Consider the following 12,473-nt stretch of genomic DNA (forward strand, 5'->3'; position numbering starts at 1 on the left):
TTTGGAAATAGGAAAGGGATAGAACACAAGGAGATGTGTTCAAGTTGGAAAAAAAGTGTAAAGTAAGGGCAGATGTATTCAGAGGAGAGAGTTGGAGCAACAAAAGGGAGACCTGTTCAAGGAAGAGACACTGTAATTATACAAGGCCCATCTTGTAGTGCATTTAAGTTCCTTTTGCCTGAAATGTTCTTGTCAAAGGAAGGTGCTGCACTCTGCATTCTCTGTTTAAAGCACATTGTCCACTGAAAGCAATCTGTCACAGGGTTGACATGAAGTATATGCAATCACAAGATTGTTGATTGGGTCGCCCCAGACCTGTTGATGTGAACCAGAATTAGGGGTCTGTACTCATCAATCAAACTGTTTGTGACGTATCCATGAATAATATTTTAATGTGGAAAAAAAAACCACTATTTGTATAAAATACACACACTTGTAGACTCACAAACAACAGAATACATGATTTATTTATGGATAAGTGGGCTCCTAGCAATTATGACTGCTTTATTCTCATCCAAACTGGCTGAATGACTCTGATGGTAACTGTTACCTTTGGCAGGAGCGTATGTGTCGTACATTGTAGACTGCTCATAAATGCAAAGCAGATCCCACCATTTTCTAAATAAATTACATTGCAGATATTTGAAAATGCCTGGAATTGCCTCCATAACATGACTCTCTATGTGATATTGCACACTGAAGAACCCTGCATTACCTATAGAATTCAGCCAATAAGTGGTAAGAGTGGGACTTGCATTGGCATGAGCTGCAAAGAATGTTCCAAGTTTGATCACTGCAGATGACTTGGGCACAGACATTTCTAACCAGGTGGTACTGAATAAATGTCAAGAAGACTCAATGTGGAGTAAACTTTACTTTGGTCTCTTTCTGTGTAGCGTTCTTATTGTTTTATATGTATGTATGTATGTATGTGTGCTGTGCAGCATGGTGATGTGTTCTTCTGGTGTTGACTTTTCATTAAAATGCTTACTCTGTAGCAATTGATTAATATATATGCAATATCTGATTGATATAGTTTTGCATTGAGCTGCAGCACTTGTCATGCCGTTCAAAGCCTGCAATGCATTTATTGACTGGTTGCATTTTTGTTTTGATGGCATTGTGCTGTTCTTCGGTTAACTCTAAAGGGTGGCATCTGAGCGAGAGGTCTGAGCTGTTGAGGTCTTCTGGTCCTGATGGCACTGACCTCTTGTTACAACTCATCTCTTCAGACTAGCACTTGATTGATTAGCAGGGTCTGCATCTTTGCCGTTTATTATATTTCAAATTAAATTGACATTGTTTGTTAAAATTATTATTATTTTTAAACTGGATATTCATATTGACTAATGGGTGTCCACAGAAATGCAATAGTCCAGTTTAAGATTTGATTTGAGTGAAGGGTCTGGGTCAGCCATCTGCTATGAATTGAGCAGTTGTGATCAGTGATTAAAAATAATGCAGCAGTGTAAAGCTATGTAATGTCCATATTACGTTCTGCAAAGACAAATGAGCAATGACTAAAACACAGCACAAATGAAGATTTTTGAGGAATAACTTGGGATGCCTAAATTGGGATTGATGTATGGGAGTGTACTGCGACATTTGTCACATCTGGCCATCTTTTATAGAATGCCATGGTAGTAACTGCTTCGCAGGAATAAAATTAGGAGAAGGGCAAAAGTGGACGACAGGTAGTTAGACAGGAGTTCCGCAGTCTGACAAGGAGCTCCATTGCAGTGTACTGTGTACAGAATCCTACTATTTGGTATACTGGACAACAGCCCCTTAAATGGGATTTGGGGCTCAGGACCACGGGAACATCTGGAGCCATTAGTGGGAGCTCTTAGGGGAAGACAACATGAATTCCAAAGTGCATTCCTAAGCCTGGATGCGGTCACCATCTGTGGCATAAAAGTTCCTTTGGCCAGACATGGAGCGTTGAGGTAAGAAAAGGAAGGAGAACATGAGGTGAGAAAGTAAAAATAATAATAATAATAATACATTTTATTTATATAGCGCCTTTCCCATGCTCAAGGCACTTACAGAATATAAGAAAGAACGGCAGGGTATACAGTATATAGCATTGTACAAACCAAATAAAGAAGATTAAGACAGTAAATTCAGAGAAAAGCCTAACAGACAACATAACTGATGGTCTTGTACACACACACACAGGTTACATGAGCATCTTGACATTGAGGTAAACTGAGAGAAGGGAATGAACTCAGGTAGAGCTAAAAGCCTTACTGAACAGTTGTTTTTTAAAAGAATTCATGGAGTCAGCCGATCTGATTAATTTCGGTAGGTCATTCCAGAGTCTGGGCGCTATACATCTGAAGGCCCTGTCACCCATGGAGTGTAGATTAAAGGAATATTTGGTGTGCTACTTAGGTGGGAAGTACAATAAATCAGCTAACCAATTTACTAGCTGGCTTGAAGGGTTTGTATAGAAAGCATATCGTCTTGTGTTCATGTTGTGCTTGTGTTACTCCTTTTGTTTATTTCCACCCAGTGAAGTTTATGTTCAAAAAAGACACCAATTCTGGCATCCATGACATTTAGCTGGGCTTCAGAAATGGCTCTCAAGAGTTCCCCCTTTGTCTTACTCAGTTTACAGTGGGGTTCACTGATTTGTACAGGGTCACACAGTGAGTCAGAGGTGGGAACTGAACCAGCCGTCTTGTGGATAAAAGTGCTAAGTCTGAGCCAATACACCTTAGTACTGGACTGGAAAAAATCCAGTGTTATAGATATTTATTTAGATATGTATAGATATAGTTATTTAGATATGTATAGATATTTATAGATATATGTATAGATATTTTGAAACATGGTTTCTCTGGCCTCTTGGTCTTCATTTAAAACAGAAGTTTAAGTGGACTAAAAGAATAACCGATGGTCTTAGAGTGCTTCATAGTCAAATGAAAGAATATTAAGCAGCTAGGTTTAAAATAATGGTTACTGCATTACATTTTGTCTTCTATGAATAATACACGTGCTGGGTCATGCCTGTCTACAGCAAAAATATAAATTCACCCTGGATAGACTACAACAATGGTGCCACCAGCAGGCTAACTGGAAAACTGTAGTTTTTGGAGCAGCTGGGTTAAAACATGGGTCTGCTCTTTTAATAATAATAATAATAATGCTTTGCATTTATATAGCACTTTTCTCACTACTCAAAGCACTCAGCAATAGCAGGTTAAGGGCCTTGTTCAAGAGCCCAACAGAGCAGAGTCCCTTTTTTCACATTTTTACGGGATTCGAACCGGCAACCTTCCGATTGCCAGTGTAGATCCCTTGCCTCAGAGCCACCACTCCGCCTTTTAGCTGCTCTCCACTGGATACTATAGTTTTAAATGTTTCAGATTATGTTTAAAGATGTGTTTCATAACTCACTTTCTCATTCAAAATCTATTGGTTGACCCAAACATGAAGCTACATTCTAAGAGAATTGGGCCACCATCATTTCATGTACACACTTGAGCAGCACGCTTGCCAGGCTGATAAGATAGATAGATAGATAGATAGATAGATAGATGATAAGGGGTCTCCTTTGCAATAAGTAACTTTCAAAGACCCTTCACTACATACAGTACTGGCTTTGATGGCACTCACGGTGAAAGGCACTGTGTTGTCTTAACAGTATGTTTGGGATTATTATCTTCCTGTTGAGGAAGTGCCGTCCAATGAATCTGGAGGCATTTACTGGATCTTGAGTACATAAAATGTTTCCATACACCTCAGAATCCATTGTGTGACTGACGTCAGCCGTTCTACCATCAGTGAAGAGAAATGTGCCAGTACCTGTGACAGCCATACATGCCCAAGCCATAACACCTCCACCACCATGTTTAACAGATGAGGTGGTCTGCTTTGGATCTTGGGCACTTCCTTTTGGTCTGCACACTTTGCTCTTACCATCACTCTGACAGGTTCATCTTTGTCTCGTCTCTCAACACCTTTTTCTAGAGTTCTGCAGGCTCTTTTCAGTCCTTTTTCACAAACTGTAGTCTGCCCATTCTGTTTTTATGACACACTAGTAATCTGCATCTTGATGGCCTCGGTATTTCTGTTCATGAAGTCTTCTGCAGATAGTCGTCTCTGACACACACACACACTTGCCTCCTGAAGACTGTTTCTGATCTGTCGGACAGGCATTTGGGCCTTTTTCTTTGCCACAGTGAGGATTCATCTGTCATCATCAATGGGGGTCTTTCTTGGCCTACCAGTGCCATCGTGATTACTCAGCTCATTAGTGTGTTCTTTTTTCTTAATGATAATGACAGTTGATTTAGATAAGGTTTTACTCGTGTCTCTAATGGTTTTATTCTTGGTTTTCAGCCTTATAATGGCTTATTTGACTTTCATTGGCACAGCTCTTGTCCTCATGTTGAACAATGGCATCTACAGACTCCAAAATGTAGAAGCAAGCTGAGGAATCTTATGAGGCAATGAAACACACCTGTAATACCAAACATTAAGATGCCCTGAAAAGGGAGGACAACATATAAATAGTGCTGTCATTTCTGTATGCTGTGATCGAAATGCATGCCAATACCCTTAAATGAAAGTCTGCAATGTGCACTTTATGTTTGAATTGTTTGATCTGAAATTTTAAACTAAAGCAGAGGAGAAAATCAAGGAGAAATTGTGGCTTTGTCTCAAATATTATGGAGGACACTGAAGGTGGTGGACAGTGTCTAGATGCGGGTCTGGAGGGATACCCTGGTTATCTGTCACTCTTGCCCAGGCTAAGGGGTGAGAGATGTGGAAGCAATGGCGACCTTAGGGTCCTTTATGATTCACTCTGCAGTTCCACATTTCTGTTTATGACCTGGTGTGAATATTTTAGCAAGTCTGGTTACCTGTTGCAGGCCATTGTCTCCCAGATCTGTAGTTAACATCATTAACTCTGCTTAGCCCTTCAGTGAGACCCGAAAGGTGACACCCCCGACACTAGAATCTATGAGACCCAAAAGATATAACAAATCTAACAAATTAATGTTAAAAAGCATTTAGCATATGTATTAAAGCACAAGAATAAAATGCAAAATGAAAAAGATAAAATTTAAGATATAAGTAATATAAAAATTATATTCTTACAGCAGTTTAGCAGCGATGCCACAGATTCAGTCCTTGCTTATTGTCTATTGCAAATCTCATTCTGTTTATATAGTACTAGCAGAATACCCGCGCTTCGCAGCGGAGAAGTAGTGTGTTAAAGAAGGTACGAAAAAGAAAAGGAAAAATTAAAAAAATAACGTAACATGATTGTTAATGTAATTATTTTGTCATTGATATGAGTGTTCTCATATCTATTCTCTCTCTCTCTCTCTCTCTCTCTCTCTCTATATATATATATATATATATATCCGCGCTTGGCAGCGGAGAAGTAGTGTGTTAAAGAAGGAAAGAGAAAGAGAAGGAAACATTTTATAAATAATGTAACATGATTGTCAAAGTAATTGTTTTGTGTATTTGGTGGCAGCATCACAACGTTGTTTTCGTCTAGCTGCATCAGAAAATGTACCACGACGTCGACACGCCTCCTTTTTACTGTTTTCTCACAGCTTGGATTGCTGCTGTCATATACACACACACACACACACACACACACACACACACATACATACATATATATAATATACATATATATATACACATACATATCTTCATATCTACATATCTATATACATATCTACATATATATATATATATATAAAATATATATATATAAATATATATATATATAAAAATATATATATATATAAATATATATACATACCTATCTACATCATATGTACACACACATACATACATACACACACACACAAATTATATATATGTATGTATGTGTGTGTATATATATATATATATATATATATACACATACGTACATACATATATATTCACATACATATACTTGTGTGTATGTTTGTATGTGTCTATATGTGTGTGTATAGCTTTGGTCACTGAGTGCAAGGGAAAAATAATAAAATATAGTCTATAAGTTATTAAACAGTAAAACATTAACGCTTTTAAGAAGTACAGGTACATTGAGCACTACTGGAGTGGTTGCGGGTAAACTACATTTTAAAGACTGTAACACAACAGGTAAGTAACTAACAGCAGCTAAAATGTATATGGATCATCTCTCGGTAGTAGATCCCTTTTGAAAGGCGCTACACGACGGCTGTGGTATAGAAATTACATTTTCTATGTGAACGTTCAAATTTGTGCCTCTGGTAATGTGCCTTACCGGCAATTAAAGAAAATTAGTTTTGTGTCCTCTGCAGTGTTAAGAGAGAAAGGCTTTGGTTTGGAATAAAAGGAAAAAAGGTGTAAAGAAAAGAAAGTTGCCTTTTTCTTTTATATAGTATAGAGAGATGTGTTCGCTGACGTTATGATCGCCTTTTGGGGACAGTCGTGGTGGGTCTTGTGTAGACTGGTGAGACGTCCCCGCCATTAATCAGCTGTGATGGCAGTGTCAGTCCTCCACTCGTGTGCGTGAATTCATAATCCGAGGTGAGGACCTCATAATCGTATACGTGCAAACGAAAGTGCGAAGCGCCTTAATATTATTTTGCCGTGGTGTAGAAAAGGGGTCCCGTGTTTGCACTTGTCTGGGCTATAGCGCAGGGGGAGGATGAAAAAAATGAAAAGTGCTCACTTTGACTTAAGGCAGAAGCGCAGTCAGCGTCTCAAAGGTCGGCACAGCTATGCACGCGCTGGCTGCTCGACTTTTGCAGGGCAGGAGACCACAGTTTTTGCAGACACGTTCATGATATCAAAAGTCTCAGCGCTATTTGGAGGTTATTCATATATTATATAGCAGAATACCCGCGCTTCGCAGCGGAGAAGTAGTGTGTTAAAGAAGTTATGAAAAAGAAAAGCAAACATTTTAAAAATAACGTTAAGATGATTGTTAATGTAATTGTTTTGTCATTGATATGAGTGTTGTTGTCATATCTATCTATTTATATTATATATATATATATATATATATATAGCAAAATACCTGCGATTGGCAGCGGAGAAGTAAAAAGAAAAGGAAACATTTTAATAATAACGTAACATGATTGACAATGTAATTGTTTTGTCATTGTCATGAGTGTTGCTGGCATATATATATATATATATATATATACACATCTATACACATATATATACAGTTATATATATGCATGTACACACATACATATATACATATACATATATACACATACTGTATATATACACACACACACATATATACATACTGTATATACAACATATACAAATCTACATATATATATATTAGGGGTGGGACTCGATTAAAAAAATTAATCCAATTAATTAGAGGCTGTGTAAGAATTAATCTTGATTAATCGTATGTAATCGACGCGTAAATTTGCCCCAAATCGCAAATGTTTTTTTTTTAATTTAAAAGTGTTTTAGTGGGCTTACAGAATCAAATAATAGACATGGACATGAATATTGTAAACTGAAGCTGTTTTAATTTCTGAAAAAAGCTTTAAACTGCATTTGAATTCAAAACAGAAACAAAAATATCATCCCTGGTTAAAATTGGGCAGACTTAAAAATAAAGTGGTAGTTTAAGTACTTTAAGTACATTTTCAGAATAGTATTGTCTTTAAATAATAATAACCAAAATTTCAACATAAAGTGCAGTTTTTCTTCTTAAAAAATAAGTCAGAAACATAAAAGGTAATTTGACCAACTTAATCTTTAAACTCTGAGTAACATTAGCCAAAATTATTTTGTACATTAGGCTAAAACAGTGTGATCATTGAACATTTTGTAATTAGATGTAATTAGAATTACTAACGGTCACGGAAGTCCAATGATCCCCAGTAAGAGCCACAAAGTCCGCTTTCTGTAATGCATCTAATTTTGCTTGCTTTTCAGTGTGCACAAAACCATGCTTTTATCAAGGCTTTTGGGTAGTCGAAATGATCAGTCGTAGGAACGCGCTTTATTCCGACTCTAACATTTTTGTAGCTGTGATGTGTGCATCAGTGTAATGGATGTACCAGGAAATCATGCATTGACAAAAGTTCCCGCTTGCTTGGAATTGAAAGTGTGATTAAATGCGTTATTTTTAACGCGTTATGGAGTACATGCATCGAAGCTTCTCAGCTGTGCTTGTGCTAAGAAAGGGAAAATTTTAAAAATAACGTAACATGATTCTGCGTTAACCTAATATTTTTCATACGTCCCAAACCAAGGAGATGCGAAGGTAAAATGAATCGGTAGCGCGTACATAGTCAGTACACCCTCTCGAATCGAACCTCGAATGTGGCATTAGAGGCTTAAGACTCTACAATTGCGCCACAGCGTGTGGCTTGTCTATGCTAAAGTATGTATTGTAGATCGGGGTATATATATACATTTATATATATATATATACCCGTGTACCGCAGTGGAGAAGTAGAAGTTATGAAAAAGGGAACATTTTAAAAATAACGTAACATGATTGTCAATATACAGTAATTGTTTTGTGAGTGTTATTGAATGTTGCTGTCATCAAGGATTTGATTATCATTATTTCTTTCAATCAGGCTCGTATTTGTAGGATGTGTTCAAGTTACATTCCTGTTTGTCAATCGCTGTAAAGATAAGAGGTTTCATTCATCGATTAGTTTCTTACTGCATCAATAAACAGCTCGCCTTCCTTTTTATCTGTGATGTGACAAACTGCATGCACGGGTTTTTTTACACTGTCTTCCTTTAGCAGGACATTCACTTTTTCCACCGTGTGCTTTGTTTCCGCAGTAGCTGCACTTATGAATATGATTCTATGTATAAGACGCTTCATATTTTTTTGCTGCCTTCTCAATTGTGTAATTCGGTTTTTGTTCAGTACTCTTTGGAACTGTTGCTTTTTGTCTGTGCACTGCGTCACTTCACGTGAGCCGCTTGGTGCAGTGTTGCCAACTTAGCGACTTTGTCGCTATATTTAGCGACTTTTCAAATCCCTCTAGCGACAATTTTTTAAAAAGCGACTAGCTTACAAATCTGGCACTTTTTCTTGTGTTACTGGAGACTTTTGGAGACTCTAATGTGTCTGTACTGACTCTTCTCAACTTGCCACAGCAGCTGCCGCTGCCGTCCCCTCCCTCGTCCCAAAGCACTCACAGACAGGCCCGTCCTCTCGCAGGAGTCCCCCCCCCAGCTGCAGTTACAGCAGGAGATGCTCACTCCTACGAGTCTCGACTGCAAATGAATTGCCCATGCTAAATCCGCTAAGTGATCCCGCCCTGGCTTGTAAGCGGAATGTAAATTAAAAAATATATATATAAATAGTAAAATATATATAGTAATATATATTTATATATCTATGTATAAAAACTACGACGGTACGACGGAGCTTTAGTGCCACGTTAAAAATAAAAAAATGTGTAAATCTACAAGAATAAACTCAATGTTATGAGATAAAAGTCGAAATCTTACAAATGGGTTTGTCAGATACAAATACACATTCTTACCATATTTCAAGCTTCAAATAAGTGTCACGTAACTTTATGAAAGCCATATGACAGAATTGTTTCTTACTTTCGGTTTCTGAATTTGCAAATAACTTGCATGTGCAGCGTGAATTATGCAAATTACGTGATGACGTCATCTAGCGACTTCTAGCGACTTCTACGACAGCTAATAGCTACTTTCCTTACTGACGAGTTGGCAACACTGGCTTGGTGTTCTTGCATCGAAGGTTCCCAGCTGTGCTGGTGCCATCTCGTGTAATGTTAGCTAAGACCCGGCACTTAAAAGTTTCTCTCGCAGTTTCAATGAGTTTGTGCCAAACACCACCCTGACCATCTCATCTTCCTCTGCATAAGCACAGTCCTTCACCCGTGAACATTTACCGGCAGTGTTTGTATTGGATTGCCGCTGATGGACGGCCTTATATGGGCAGGCACTAAATTACAAACGCTAGTGGCAGCCTGTCTATGAACTTAATTTAATATAAACTTACGGTTCACGCCGTGCTTTGTTTCCGCAGTAGCTGTACTTATGAATATGCTTGTATGCATCATTTGCTTCATAATGTTTTTCTGCATTCTCAATTGTGAAATGGCGTTTTGTGCTCATCGCTGTTTGGAGTTCTTCCTTGTTATCTACGTACTTACGTAGGAGGCGTGATGATGTCACACGAAACTCCGCCCCCCACGGCCATCTCCAACTCAAGACTCCATTACATTATATGGGGAAAAATAGCTTCCAGTTATGACCCTTATGCATAGAATTTCGAAATGAAACCTGCCCAACTTTTGTAAGTAAGCTGTAAGGAATAAGCCTGCCAAATTTCAGCCTTCTACCTACACGGGAAGTTGAAGAATTAGTGATGAGTCAGTCAGTGAGTGAGTGAGGGCTTTGCCTTTTATTAGTATAGATAAGAAATATTTTGCATCCCAGTGTCCAGGCCCTTCCATTTCTTGATTAATTTTTGTCCCACCCTGGACTTTCCCTTCTGAGATGGTGTAATACTTCTTTTTTTTAAACTAAACAGTTTCTTCTTAAATCCCTACCACATGATTAAAATATATGATCCTTTACATAAGCAATCTTTCCTTATTTCTATTTGCTCTAAGTTTAATCCTCTTTAATAAAAGCCCTGTGTGCGTCCAGGTGTCTGTGTGTGTGTCTTCTGGTGAAGTGTGCATGTGCGGGGCCGCAATGCACATCGCACCATGCCCCCATGCGCGGCACGTGGGCGACACACACTGGAAGCTGGGCACACAGTGAATGGCCTAGCCGTGGCAGCGCATGATAAGCAAATAAAAGACATCATTGCTGGGGAGAGTGCTGATTGGGTAGTCGCGGCCACTCACATAAAATCCGTTGTTGGGGAGACGCCACACATACAATAATCAGCTACACGCCAGCACAGATTAAAATACTTGCTGGGGAACTGCACAGTACTTGCTGGGGAGACGACACAGTCACGATTATCAACTGCACTCCACACATTACATCAGTTGCTGGGGACACTCTGCTGATTGCCCAAGTTTGTGACAGAAAATTAAAGTCATATTACGGACATCAAAGCCAGTATTACTGTCAGAGAAAATTAAAGACACACAATAGACTGACGCATTCTACAGCCACATACAAGCCAGTATTACTGTAAGAGAAAATATTACGGACATATCTCCTAACAACTTGCCACCCAAAAAAATAAAGGACACCTCTAGTAGACACAGACAATCAAATCCTATAGAAGCAACATCTCCTGGAAGAACGGTCAGCTCAGCAAGTAAACATCAACAAAAGAAAGGCTGAAAGACAAAGAAAAATACGAGCAAATAGATCAATTGAAGAAAAAGAAAATGAGCGTCAGAAAAACACTAAAAGAGAAAGACTAAGAAGAGCGAACCTTACAAAAAGTTGGCATTTACTTGCCACGGTCAGTTATATGTTGCATTATCAAGAGTAAGAAGTTTTCCAGATGTTGTTGTCAAGGTTGTTGATGGTCCTGAACAAGGCAAACTCTTGCCAAAGTCAGACAGAATATTTACAAGAAATGTTGTCTATAATGAAATTGTACAGAAAAATTTCATGAGGTAAAAAAATAGAAAAATTTTTCTAATTATCTTCTTCAGATATTGTGTCTTACAGATTGTTACAAAGTTTTACACTAAGGCAATATTAATTATACTTACTGTATTGTCATATACGTTTCTATTTTATTTTTATTATTATTTTAGTTTAGGCTTCTTGCAAAAATATTTTTGACCAAAAAAAAGTTAAGACAAGCAACAGAATGAGGTCAAGGTCCCTTGGCATTTAATATAGACTGTTCCTACTAATGTTTAGGCACTACTGTTCTAGCGCCCGTTATTGTAACAGGCTTAATGTCTAGTATATACTGTATATAAATGCACTGAATAACTATAACTATAACTAACTATTCAGTTAGTTATTTCATAATATAACTGTTCAAGAGATTAGCTTCTTGATCTGAATTTGTCAACAGATAAAGAACAATTCAAAAGATCAGGTCCCTATCCTGTGGTGCACAAGGTGGTGTGGCCTTTAACTGACATTACAACCCCCGTGTTTAGTACATTCCCAAGTTCCCCACATCATCCTGAGCCAATTTTAGTATTTTGTTATGTAAGTCTCTTTGTCCATCTCTGGCCAATTACAGTTTGTAGGCCGAGTTTTCGCTAGTGGGCCAGGGTGGACTGGTTTCATGACAACAGATTACAAAATCATCTCTGGATGATCTGACTCAGGCTGTTTTCTGCCTTGCACCCGATGGTTCTGGTCCCATGTAGTCCTAAATTGGATTAAAAGTGTTTGGAAATGTTATGTAATGTTATGTTACAAAGATATAAAAGATTGTGTAGGAAAATGGATTACTATTGCTAATCACAAACCAATTTTACTTCATATATAGTGCCTCTCAATAGTAGCTGGGTTATGCTTGGCAATATAAATTGAGTCAGTGGTGGGACTGA

Source organism: Polypterus senegalus, chromosome 8 (assembly GCF_016835505.1).
Source record: "Polypterus senegalus isolate Bchr_013 chromosome 8, ASM1683550v1, whole genome shotgun sequence".
In the NCBI taxonomy this organism is placed as follows: Eukaryota; Metazoa; Chordata; class Cladistia; order Polypteriformes; family Polypteridae; genus Polypterus; species Polypterus senegalus.